The following is a 13,918-nucleotide window of genomic DNA, read 5'->3' as shown; positions in this document are numbered from 1 at the left end:
GGCCTTCAGTAGAAGAGAAATAATTTTAAATTTGCTTATGTCACTCACTCTAGTAATGCTAATCATCATGGCAGTAACTTAATTTTTAATACAAGACACATAATCCTGAAGAGTACCATGAGATTAATAAAATCATGAATCAAAAAAAGCACAGAATGATTTGCTTGGTGTGAATAACATTATCGATAATGATCCTGACACAACAAAACCAGTTTCACATTCCAGCAATAATGAACAGCAAGGGACCTGCCAATGTGTTCGTATCTATCTATCTATCTATCTATCTATCTATCTATCTATCTATCATAGATAAAATACGTCCTACTAATCTGTAAGAGTTTTAGATTTTAACATTATCCCTAATTTTATAAATGAGGAAACAGTTCCAGTAATATGACATTATTTGTGCTAAGTGACACAGCTAGTCAATAGCAAAATCAAGACCCCTAAAGAACAAATGGTTTTATTACTATATTCAAGGAAAGAAACTGTTGTATCTAGAAAAAGATGTAATTTTCTTAGAAAGATTTCAACTTTTTAACCTCCAAACTACATCTCAAACACTCATATAATCAGCCCCAGCAAATGCAAAGAACCAGTGCATAAAGTTAGGGAAATAAAGCTGTATGATTAAACTGAACTTTCTTTATACGCTTTATAGCATACGTTCAGTCTTACACCAAACTCTTAGAGACTAAGAACGTGGGTTTGAGGAATATATAAAATGTATCAAATCTTTGTATAAAAAAATACAATTTCCTAGAATTTGCCATGATATTACTTCTATTTTTCTTTCACTTCCTGGCACCCTCTTTTACCCGTTTTTCATAAATTGTCTAGCAATTTAAGCATGCTACATGGATAGCATTAGAAATAAGAAGTCTTATCTTGACTGTTTCAGGTGATATAACTAATGCCAACTATATATAAATGGTCAGAAAGAGAGGTTCAAAATATTTGTAAATGGGAAATATAAAAAGAAATAGTCAAAATACTGCTTAGATTTATTTAGTTGTAAGGATAAAAGCTGGCCACTAACTCAACTGAGATTTCATTGTCTATTCAGTCATAATTCATAAGATGCTTCTAGTGAAACACAACATCTTTTTAGTTCAGTTGGTCTCAAAAGTTAGAGTACTCCTTAGGCAAAACCTAAATTCTTTCATCACTCACCACTCCTTAGGCAACACCTAAATTCTTTCATCACTCACCAAAACTCTTTTGAACAGGCAATGATGCTAAACAAATTAATTCCAACTTACCACTACCACAACAATCACATGTCTGTATTTATGAACAAATCTCAATAAAGCTCATTTATTTCCTTTGGAAGTAAGAATCCTTGCTTTCTTAGACTTAACTCACCTTTAAATTTCATACGTCATTCTTAAACATAAAAAAATTTTAAATCACATCTTTGATTCTCATTCAAACCCTGCCTCCAGCCCACTCACCATTCCCTTCCCAGTATTTCTGGGAAGTTTTTAATAGGCAATTTTGTAGTATTTCATCACATTACATCTATGGAACTTCTCAATCAAGGTGTTCATATTATTGTGAGACAGCTCCTTAAAGGCAGAGGCTATGGCTTTTTGTTTCTTCCCTCTGATACCATCAAAACTCAATGGCACTAGATGTGTATTTAGAGTACTTACTAAGCAAATGATATCCTTACAAGCTGATCTGTAAATGGATTAATTAAAAGCTATGGACAATTATAAAATTTTGTAACAATAAATATGTGATTTACTAGAGCACCCATGTAGTATTGTTTCAGGTTACTGGAACTTGCTGCAATAGGGTAAATACAAAATGGTCTTGAGAACTCTGCGAGATTTTTAACTCGTCTACATGGTTTCTAGAGTAACACCTACCTCTGCATTAAAGAAACAGCACTCACTAGTAGTGTATCAACTCTTGAGAGATATCAACAAAATATTTCAACATGATTCGTCCTATTGGCTGAAAAAAATGTCTCCTACATTTTATTAAAAAAATATTTTTCTTGCCTCTGAATTTGTATTTCAGTCTTCAAAAATATTCCACCTTATTTTATTCATATGATCAACCAAATTAATCAACAAAATCTTGTCCTATATCATTTATTTCTGATTAAAGAGATATTACAGGCTACTGTATTTTAGGGATATTGACTCATTAATCATTATAGTATTATAATGATAGTATAGCAAATGTCATTTCCAAAGTAAGTGGGACATTAATTTTAAAACATATAGGGAACTAGCATTTGTTAAGATATCTCCTACACTAGATTTAAGATCCATTATTTTTAATCCTCACAACCCTCAGATATAAGTATAACATGCCTATTGCCTATTTTCCACCTGTGAACCTAAGATTCTGGTGCTATTAAATGATCCAGTTATAATCGTCTTCAGTGTCTGTCTAGCTTCAAAATCCAAGCCCATCTCTCTTACAGTAACTACCTGGAACACATGCCAAGTACCATGCTTTTTGGGAAAAAAAAGGGGGAGGGGTGTTGGGCACAAAGGGGCAGGTTCATGAGACAGAGAGATAAAATACATCATAAAATCCAAGTACTTCCCTCACTGAAGTGCTCTTCAAGCCCATTAAGAACCTTCTTTCTCTTACTTTATTCACAAATACCCTTCTCTGCATGCTAGTAGCCATATGAATTAATATCAAACTTTGAAAAATAGAAACACCATTTAACAATACGCAAAAGAACAATAGCTATGGAGAACTGTTCGCTGTTAAGGACAAATGGCCCTATGACATACCTCAGTAGCCCCTGGAGACACCGTATTAACAAATATTCATCAACAATTCAGAATCATTAAAACATAAAGGCTTTCCAAGACACTTTACAATAAGAATGGCTGAGATGAAAGATTTTAGCAAGCAAAGAAGGGAAGCATCTGTTATCTGGAAATGTACTAATTGAATATCCAGTGATGATAAACTATTTTATCTAGAAACCTTCAAGAAGTATACATGCTATCATTTTGTATTTTCAAAACAGGATACAGTAGTGTGAAATCAAGCATTATAAATTTGGAGGAAAAAACAGTATTAAAAATTCCAAAAAGTATGAAGTTCTTAATTACCAGAAAACTACGGGCCCTGTATTAACACAAACTGCCATAAACTATGCTCCTTTCAAAATAGACTTTTACAGCCTCACTACTTCAAAAATGCAGGTGAAATATTTGTTGTTCCAATATACTTTTCCTCTCTCTTCCCTTCTCTCTGTACCATTACACTGAAGACTTCTCATTTTAACTTAAAGAAAATGTTACCCCATGTAGTATGGCAAGTGGAACAAATTCACATTTAAAATTATCAGAGGGTCTTTAGGAGTTCTGATACTCTCAATACCAGACGGTGTACAGGCTGACTCTTTAAGAAATGTTATAGCTCCTGTAACAAAACCCAGTTTCTCTAGCATCTTAAGCAAGGTTTCACACAGTAATTATCACTGCAGTACATAATTTAGCACGTGTGACCCTTTGTACAGGAACAATTCTGAAACATAGCAGCCAAAAGCATAGTTATTTATGTGCTCTGTTACCCTGGTTTAGGGGGAAAAAAGACAAAAGAGGATCAGTTCCATACAAAGAACACAGTACTCCGCAAAAACAAGTAAAGTTTAGTTGAAAGGGAAACGGAGGAACTAAGCTGGCAACTGAGAAGCATAAACCATTTTGGCCTAGATTTGTTTGTAATGACAGTGTGACCCAGATACTCAATATTTGGCTAATATCTAAAAATCTGAAAACTGAAAGAAATGGTTTAAGTTGATTAAATATTTTAGTCCAAATGATGGGTGCTTAAAAATATACAATTAGCATTTTCTATACAGAGATTTTTAAAACTGCAAGTATTTTTGCTTTGTAAGTAATCCCATGAGTTATATTTCACCTTTATAGCCATATAATGATGAAACTATTACTGAGATCATGGTACAAAAATCTTCTGAAGAGCAGAAGGAGAATATACCCTTTGTAAAGTAAAGCTTATTTAAGAAACTATTTATATAAACTTAAGTTTGTTCCATTCATGGCCCACACAGTTCATTCTACAGAGTTGTCTATTAAGTGTCGAGAAAATTTTTGGAAAAAAATTCCTCAGTAGCCATCAAAGTGCTGCTAACGAGGGTGCTGGAACAGGAGACAGAGAACAGACCCACCAGACACCACCTCATACTTCCTGGGAGTGACAGGGAAAGCTGCTGGTGCTTCCTGTAAGCAAAGAGTTCAGACAGTACATGCTCCTTAATGCACCTGTAGCGACAGTACTGAGTGTTTATCCAGTGCTTCCTTCCTAATGATCCACGATTTGATTCAGTATCCAAGTCTCCCCCAGTAGACCTGTGGACCTCAGGGGAATCGGACAGACCCTGAGCCTCCAGTCTAGCCCACAATTAGTCTAATCCATTATTATGGTAAGTCCCTTCTCCCTTGCCAATGATTAGTTTAGGTGTTTTAGAATTAGACAAATTTAGGTCAATGAGAAGCAAGCAGGGGTGAAGGTAAAGGGTAACTGCTCAAGAGAAAGAAAAAAAGCTATAATGTCTTTGAAAGTGAAGTTATCTTCTTTGGATCTGAAAGAAACATATAATCCTGATTGCAATTGGTAGCCATTCTGTAACTACAACACTGGGATAAACCAATACTGTGTAGAAAAAGTAGAACAGAAAGCCAAACTGAATCCTTTAAGAAATCACTGAGCCACTGACCTAACAATGTATGTCTGCTGCAATAACTCACTTCTGGTGCTTTCTTATGAGTTAATTAACATCCTTTTAAGTCAAAAATCAGATGAATCTGGAAATGAATTAGCTTTTAGAAAACCGATAGGTGCCAAGTTCTCAATACTTTCAGAAAATTATAAAACCTATTTTTACCTATTCCTGGCTTTTAAAGATATATTATTTTATATAAAGATATAATATAAATATATTATTTTTCTGTATTTTCTTAATTGCTTACAATAATTGTATATTATATATGTTATTGGAAGTTAGTATTCAAAATATCAGAATGTAAAAAACAATTGAGCCTCTTCTTGATCATTAATACAAAAGTCAAATTATGCTTTTAATACAGTACTGCAATGAGTCCCTGATCTACTCAGATTGCTATAGTGTGATTTCTCTGATATCACAGGTCTCTTGTTTTTGCTGTACTTTACTCCTAACTGTTTAAGAGAGAACCATTAGACTTTCATCTACATTTGATTGGTTCCTTGTACCCTATACACTCCCATCCCACTCTGAGTTCCCAGTCATGCATATTCAGAGCATTGAATTTGCTAGAAATATGCTCTGAAACTTATAAAATTATTTTGGGGACAGTGAATTTTTCTTTGAACTTAAACTAAATACCATCTAGATAATTAGTTTTGTACTTCTTATAAATAATATCTCATTTCCTCTTTTCTTCTTTTTCTTTCCTTCCTAATTTTGACGTTTCCTTTGCCTAGAAATAATTTTGATCTTTTCCCAAATATAGAAGACCTCTATAAAGCAGAAGGTATAAAACAGAGATGTTTGGGCCAAATATATTTCACAGGCATATTTTGCACAGTAGTCACAGAGTATTTTTAAAACAGCTGAATTAGTTACCAACTAATTCACATAAAGATGTGTATTTTAGGATCCTTTTGAAAAACTAAAAAACTTGGCAACAATCAGCATTAATTCTTACATGGCCACAATCAAGTGAAAATAGAATACTGGCTGTCCCTCTCCCCACTAAGATAAGCATAAACTTTCTACAAGTCCAGTCTCCATATGTCCCTAAATGGCCTAATTCTTCACAGTCAGAAGTCCTTATTATTTGACTTGCTGCTCCTAATACAGCAGATAATAACACCCCTAAGTACACAAAAGATACTGTTGGCCAAGAAAATAAAGCAGGTCATAAGGTATTCAGGGAAGCAGGCTTCCAAAATTTTCTCCTCTTGAGTCTTCTAATTTAACTAGGAGCCCGTTTCTGGAACCAATGATCCAGCAATAACTTATAAAGAAAAAAGTGTTTCTTAATAGAATGTTCCTTGAAACAAAATGGTTTAAATTTCTAAGTTTCAACCAATCAATCAAGAATAGGAGAATCCTAAATATTCAGTCAACTTTCAAGTCTGATACTGACTAAAGAGTGGTATGAACAAGGTAACATGCACTATATGTGTACATAAAATTATTTATATGCTTTACCATATCAATTAAGATGACAAATTCTCTTTTGAAACTAAATTCTCCCTACGCTATTTAATGGAATCAAGTAATAGGAATTAGCTCAATTCACAAATTACTTAAGGAATAATGCTTTCTAAATTATATGATATAGTCACTTCCTAACATTCAAGCACAAGTTATTGAAGGGATTTTGGAGAGTATTTTGCACACATCCTATGCATGGAATAACAATAATACTGGGTTTGTATTTCTGTCAAATCCCTAGGCTTTGTCTACCTCAAAAATTTCAAGTCTATCACCTTCTCTCCAACTCAACTGCTGTATCCATCATCTCCAACCTCATGTACACAAACAGCTTGTAACAATAGGCTTCTATATTCACTGCAGTCAGACTCATGTTTTTCAAATGAAAATTTAATCACGTTACACCTCTACTTAAAACCTTTCCAAGGCTTCCCAATATCCTTTAGGATACAGACTAAGATCATATCATCTGTTTCCTACATTCCTCTCCATCTTTATTTCTCCTTCTTCTCAATGCTCAGATAATACTGGAATCCTTTCCATTCTTTTGCTTTTGCAGACACTATTTCTGCTACCTGCAATGCTCTCTGACTCATGCTGGTTCTTTCCAACTAAGCCTAAAAGTTACTTCTCTTGTCCTTGCCTGATTTGCCCATTAATACTACCTCACCATGCCAGGCAGTTAGGTTTGCCTGTTACGTACTCTAGTATCACCCTGTAAATTCTCTCTTACTGTTCATCTTAGTTGTAATTATTTAATTTCAGTTTTTTCCAAAGTTTTTGGTTTCATGAGAACACAGACCTTAATTGTTTTATTTAATGTCTTGCAATATAATTTAATGTAATTCCAGGCATACAATACTAGCATTTAATAAATATTTATTGAATGGATCTCTTAAAATTGAAGTTAATCCATAACTAAATTATTGTTGAGAAGGCAGCACAGTACAGTAGATAATACACTTATCTGGAGGTCTTGAAGACCTGGTTATTAGTCCCGTATCTACTACTTACCGTGTGACTTTAGGTCTCAAACACTTGGATTCTATACCTTAATAACACTATCGAACACCTGATCTGTCTTCCTTATGCAGTTGTTGGGAGGGGGAGAAAATGAAATAGTCTAGTACACTTTTTCACCTTAATATTGTTCAAATCAAGAGGAGTCTTAGAGTAAATATCAGAAAAACCTGCCAGTCATTACACGTTATAATACCTTGTCACTGCCTACCCAAGTGAGAACTTAGACATGACCAAGAATATACCTTTTGTCACCTCTGTTATCTGCAGATAGAACCATATACAGTGGAGTTTTAACCTAACATCAAGATCTTCTGGATGACTTTCAAGAGAAATTACTTAACTTCTAATAATATGTAATATAATTAGTAAAAAAAAAAAAGCTACAAGTTTAATTAAATAGGAAATGGAAACCAAGCCATAAATTTAAGTATGCTATCAATTCTAAAGGTGTTAGAGGTCAAGAGTAGCATGTGGCTGCAATGCTTGTGGCTAAAAGTAATTCAGAATAATCCTCAGATAGAATGTTCCTTCCTCCCACAAGAAAAGTGTCTCATTTTTTCCAAAAAGAGAGGAAAATGTTACTAAATCAAAGGATGTCTCTTACAATTGCTGATTTATTTGAATAAAATATAGTAATATGCATGAATACGTTCTACAAATTATGTGCCATACAAATAGGTGCCCATTGTGTGCTGTGTACAAAAAAATAATGCTTTACATAAAACTTAATAAAAGCTTCTCCCAAAAATTACCTATAAAATCTATGCATAAAAATAAGATGAAACAAGATTCTAATGTCATTAATTTTTTAGAGGAAATGAAATATTCCCCTTTTAGTAGACAGACTTGCCAAAACAGACTCCACTTCTTTCACTCTGTTCTCACTTTTAGCATGTCCCACATAATCCGGAACACTGTCATATGTCTAATTATTTAAAATATTCCCCTGGGAACCCTGTTCTAATATGTAATCATTACTACTGTCCAAAAATTCTTCCTTATGTCTTTCTCCATTCTTTCAATTGTCTGTTATATTTAATGTGATATTTTATTTGTGTCTTTGCAGATATTGTTTAAAGCCAAATCAATATCCTCTTCAATGTGATCTTCAAGCGTGAAATAGGACACGGGCTTTCACTTATTTTATACAAGTAGTACCAGTTTTCTAGGACTTGCTTACCTGGTGACCAAAACCATGCACTGACAATATGACAGGTTGGTGGTACTGGTGACTACTGAGACTAAAACAAACAATACGTGACTCAAACAGAATCAAATTTTTGCCTATCAGTACCATGCTCCTTAAGCAAAGGAAGTATAGTAACTCTACGCCCTCCTTATAAAGGACCACTGGAAAATTATATATCTCTTCAGACTTCTTTCTATGATTCAGTTTGTTAATCCCTATGGCAAAGGACTTATATATTAGATTGTAAATAAATTCTGGAAGATGACCCAGAAAGACCACTTAGGAAAAGTCACAAGACTTCCCTGCATAATATAAGGTAGAGTAGAATGTAGAGCTATGGCAAATAAGAACAGCAAACTTCTTTAAACATTTCTACCAATCAGCAGTTCATTACATTGTAAACAGCCCATACAGAACAGTTTATAAAGAATTTTGCATGAAACAGATGCTTAAATTAGAAGACCTATAAATTATGTGGCTGTTATAAACTTTACTCAAAGTGGAACCATCAATATACCTTGATAAGGCTGATAAGACTTTAGATAAATTATGACTCATCACTAAAATTATACTTTAAGTACTATCATCACAAATATATACATTATTTAAACATGAAGGTCATGGGGAAAGGTGTGGTAAGAGTAACTGAATTTCCAGCGCTATGCTGTGTACTTCCAAATCATCTCATTTAACTGGTAAATTTTCCTGTGATGTTAACATTACTATGTGAGTTGAGAAAACAGTAAATAATAGCCGTTAAGTGACTCTATTATAAAGTCAGCATACAAATCCTCATGTGCTTGAATATACCAGTTTGTGAAACGTGGTAATGGCCAACAGCTAAATTCAGAAAAAAATTCAATACAGTTGGAGTTTCCAAAGTTGGCTACAACAGTATGTGCCATCCCATTTTCTCTTTTATAGTGTGATTTCCTGTGCCAAGAAATAAAACCAATTTGCCCTCCTCTTGATATGGGCTGGTCTTGTGATCTGCTTTGACCAACAGAATGGGCACAGTGATTCTGGGTCACTCATGAATCTGGACCTTCAAAGAGCTACAGCTTCTGCCTTTGCCTTTTGGAACATTTTTTCTTGGAATCTGGCTATCCTGATGCGAGGGAGCCCAATTAACATCAGAGAGAGGCACCCTTACCGAGAACTAAGGGCCAGGGGCCAGCAACCTGCATCCATTGCCAGTCATGTGAGGAGGCCGTTTGAGTCTGCCCTGCCTCCCTAGCACTACAAGGAAAGCCACACAAGGCAGAAGATTCACCCAGTCAACCCTTAAAATGATGAGAAATAGTAAATTACTGTTGTTTAAGCCACTAAACCTTAGAGTGGTTTGTTATGAAGCAACTGATAAGTAAAACACTATTTCCCTTAGAAATGTATTTCAACAATACCAGTGTCAGCACTTAAATGGCCGATAAAAACCAGAATATACTTGGTTTCTGTGACTGAAACAGAATTGTGAAAAAACATAATAAAGCCTAAGCTTTAAGAATTACTAAGGGTTTGGGCACCCAGGCGGTTCAGTCAGTTAAGTGTCTGACTCTTGATTTCAGCTCAGGTCATGATCTCAGGGTTTGTGAGTTCGAGCCCCACACTGGGCTCCACACAGAGCGTGCAGAGCCTTCTAGGGATTCTCTCTCTCCCTCTCTCTCTCTCTCTCTGCCCCTCCCATGCCCACTTTCTCGCTCTCTCAAAATAAATAAACTTAAAAAAAAAAGGTTACACTTAGTTTAAATAAAAAAACCAGTAGGGTTCAGTGCTTAAAATCACAATGTGTCATAAAATGACAAGGACTATTTATGGATAAAGTTAACACTGACAAATCACTAAGTCTTCAAATAAGAAAATAAGAAGGCATCACTTTAAGTTCAAAAAAGAAAGACAAATAGGTAACAAGGCAGAGTTTGGTTAGATCAAAATAGATAATCCAGATTAAATTTCTTAGCCTATGTATTATAGACTACCATCATATGAATAGTATGCAATAAAATATACAGCACTAAATCATACTAAACATTCTATCTTATTCAGAAAATTCTTCAAAGAAGAATTAAAATAGCAACACACCACAGAAGGAGTAAAATACCAAATATTCATAAATATTTCCAGTTGGCAGGGTCTGGATTACAGTCTACTGTCTTACACTAAACATCTATTGTGTGAAAGTACTGTTATACCATGAAATATGCTGAGTACACACAAATTAAAAAAAATTCTTTTAGATACTCTTAGGGATAGCAGATGCTAATTTATTACAAAAAGTAAGAATATAGTTGATTTATGAAAGATAACCATCATCTCCAGTGGTGTCATTGACAAGGAGATTACTTAGATAGACAATTGCTTTGATCCAATAAAACGGAGTCTCTTATGATTTAAACAGCAGAGAGAAAATAACCTGGCATAATTCCTACTTTGCTGCTATAATAAAAGGTAGAAAAATGGAATTTCACATATTTAATATAATCTTATAATTCTTACAAAATAAAGAATTCTAAAATATCACATAAAGAATAAAAACAACTCTCATGTTTTACCAAACTAACTCTGTCATTTCATCTACTTAAAAAGATTTCTGAAAAACTAGAAGAAATTCAATGATTTACTCAATTTTAAAACTCAATTTTATTTTGAGGCAGACACTATGGAAAATACTATATCCAAAAGGAAAAATGTATTTTGCTAAAAGGAACTCCCAAGGCAACTTTACCATAAGGGTAAGGTCTAATGATTTATAACTACTACATATCTTTTCAGTTGCTACTGGAGAATAAACATTTAAAACAGATTTCTTCGTTTTCTTAGGTTGACCTCAGATATTCAGTGAACATTAAGGTTGCAGCAATGCCCAAGCCCTTGCACATTCACACAAAGTTACTCTTTGGCTGTGAAGGATCCTTTTAAAAGAGAGAAAGTGAATATAATGGAGGAGAAAGGGACTGGGGAGGAAGAAAAAGCCGCTTTTGTGCCATATGAATTATTTATTCAGTCAAGCAATGAACTCACTATTTCCAACTCTAACAATCTATCAGGGAACTCTAAGTGAACTCAAAGAGTAATAAAGTTTAAAAACTATCACTACTTACCAAGTTTGATTTTTTTTCTACTTGCAAACATTTTTAACTTTGTAAATTATATTTTTACAGAGTAATTTATAGTTCTAACTTATAAGTTTTATAAATCAGACAAGAAGTGTCAATTTTTAAAAGACCAAAAAAATCAGCTAATAACTTTCATCAGAGGATATTAGGAATTAACAAACTATGTTTTTGTTATTTTTAAAAAAATATTTATCTTTGAGAGAGACAGAGCATGAGCAGGGGAGGGGCAGAGAGAGAGGGAGACACAGAATCTGAAGCAGGCTCCAGGCTCCGAGCTGTCAGCACTGAGCCTGATGAGGGGCTCAAACTCAAGAACCACGACCATGACCTGAGCCGAAGTCAGATGCTTAACAGGCTGAGTCACGCAGGCATCCCTATTTTTTTGTTACTCTTAATTTAGAAACCCAATTGCAAAAATGCCCATTTATCAACCTTTTTACTACTACTATTATTTGTGTCTGCTTAATAATTAAGTATCTTAAACTGGCTCAAGAAAACCTTTCTCCATTGGTGATAATGTCATCGCGATCTGTTTTACAGAAATCTCTAGAAGGTCGTCTGGTTCTTGATAAGCATAGCCGAGTTAGAGTCATATTTCCCTCACAACCATTAATGATGTTTGGTTGCCTAAATTATTAATAGAGATTAAGCCTTTAAATAAAGGCAGTTAGATAAGGTACTTGTTTCCTGAAAAGAGAAATAATCAGGTTTAATCTATACCCATCACCTTCTCTTTACATATTTGAGATGATGCAGAATTTTTGCCCCTTTTCTCATCACAAAATAATTTACTCTAGAAATATGAAAACACTTTGCCTTTTGTGTGAATGTTTGAATCGTCATTGCTCTCTCTTTTTGGCTTTGACTGAGGCATTTGTAACCTATAACCCCCACACAGAATGCAACTTCTTTTGAAAAGTTACACACAAATCCTTATACTTTCATTCTCTATTTAAAGTTGTTTGAAAATCGCTAAGTCTCAACAGAAGTGTCTATAATTTGACTGGACTAGTATTTTCAGATAAAATACCCAAATAGTAAGCCTAATATCTTGTCATTTGGTCTAGCTCCCTCCGTGGTCCAGGTGCCTCTGATTCTCTCTGCTTCTGCTTTCCTTTCAGACAAATCATCTGGTAAGACAGAAGCACTGATCCTTGTTTAAGCCCCCTCCCCCCTTCCCTCCTCCCCCCCCCCCCCCCCCCAGCCAATGAGAATCAGAGCTGGGAGAGTACTTAAAATCCATCTAGATTTCCGGTGAGGAAACTGAGGTCCACACAAGTGCTGTTATTAATCCAGATACCCATAATTAGTTTGTGGCACAGCACAGATTAGAAACCATGTTTTCAGACACCATCTGGTGCTCTCTGCTCCATGTCTTCACCAGCCTCCCAAACGGATCCTGAAATTCATACTGAAGAGTATAAAATGCGTAAGGCCTTTTGGAAAGCACTTTAGCCATATGTACTGTGAGGCTTAACAGGGTTTGCCCAATAATTCCACTCCTGGGATTCTATCTTGGGATAAACTGTCAGATAAGCTTTATATACAAATATTCTTGTTGGGTATTTATAATCAGAAAAACATTTAAGAACATATGTAGCCAATAATAAGAGGAGGTGGTATATCTATTAAAAGAACTATAGTGGAGCAACTGGAAATGTTTATTAAAATTTTATAGTAGTGTTAAAAAAGGAACTTTCTTATGTTAAGTGGTGCTGTGTATGTGCAGAGGGAGACAACTTAAAAAACTTATGAATGTACACAAAACAAATTTTCTCAAATCCTTAGTTCTTCATTGACATTCATTATATTACATTAAGACTGACAAAAATAAGAGAGGAATTTTATTTTAAAGAAGAGATTGTAAGGGAGAGAAAATTATCTCCAATAGATACAGCTGCCTTATTTTTAAAATTTTTTTTTAACGTTTATTTATTTTTTGAGAGACAGAGACAGAGCATGAGCTGGGGAGGGGACAGAGAGAAGGGGGAGTCACAGATTCTGAAGCAGGCTCCAAGCTCTGAGTTGTCGGCACAGAGCCCGCTGTGGGGCTCAAACTCATGAACCACGAGATCATGACCTGAGCCAAAGTCGGATGCTTAACCGGCTGAGCCACCCAGACACCCCCAGCTGCCTTTTTTTTCTAATTGGCATTGCACAATTCATTTTCTTTCTCCAGAACTTTATAGGGAACAAAAACCTGCACTGATAATCACTCCAGACTGAAAATAAATTTCCTAGAACCTAAATAAAACCTCAGGACCCTCCTTAAAGCTGAACTTCATTTTACTTAGGAGAATTGGAATGATTATCTTCCAAGTGATTTGAGTAGTATTTTTAAAGTCCTCTATTAACCACTAAATATCCTTTATCAAAGCTTCCAGTGAT

General features: G+C 34.7%; 1 protein-coding gene and 1 long non-coding RNA gene across 10 annotated transcripts in view; one reads left to right on the top strand and one right to left on the bottom strand.

Moving 5' to 3' along the window:
* Positions 1-9,388, top strand: part of LOC113603640 (uncharacterized) — a 29,702-nt gene extending 20,314 nt beyond the window's left edge. Inside the window, exon 3 of the long non-coding RNA XR_003425295.2 lies at positions 8,295-9,388. This is a non-coding gene — a long non-coding RNA (uncharacterized LOC113603640). The remainder of the gene's footprint in view (positions 1-8,294) is intronic.
* Positions 1-13,918, bottom strand: part of ZEB1 (zinc finger E-box binding homeobox 1) — a 194,929-nt gene that overhangs the window by 152,230 nt on the left and 28,781 nt on the right. Inside the window, exon 1 of one of the 9 annotated variants that reach the window (XR_008300003.1) lies at positions 12,763-12,785. The exons of the other annotated variants lie outside the window; for them this stretch is intronic. The gene's annotated coding sequence lies outside the window, so the exon portion shown is untranslated. Of the gene's footprint in view, positions 1-12,762; positions 12,786-13,918 lie in introns of those variants that run through there. 9 annotated transcript variants of the gene reach the window in all.

Source organism: Acinonyx jubatus, chromosome B4 (assembly GCF_027475565.1).
Source record: "Acinonyx jubatus isolate Ajub_Pintada_27869175 chromosome B4, VMU_Ajub_asm_v1.0, whole genome shotgun sequence".
Lineage (NCBI taxonomy): Eukaryota > Metazoa > Chordata > Mammalia > Carnivora > Felidae > Acinonyx > Acinonyx jubatus.
This window is presented reverse-complemented; position numbering and strand designations above follow the sequence as displayed.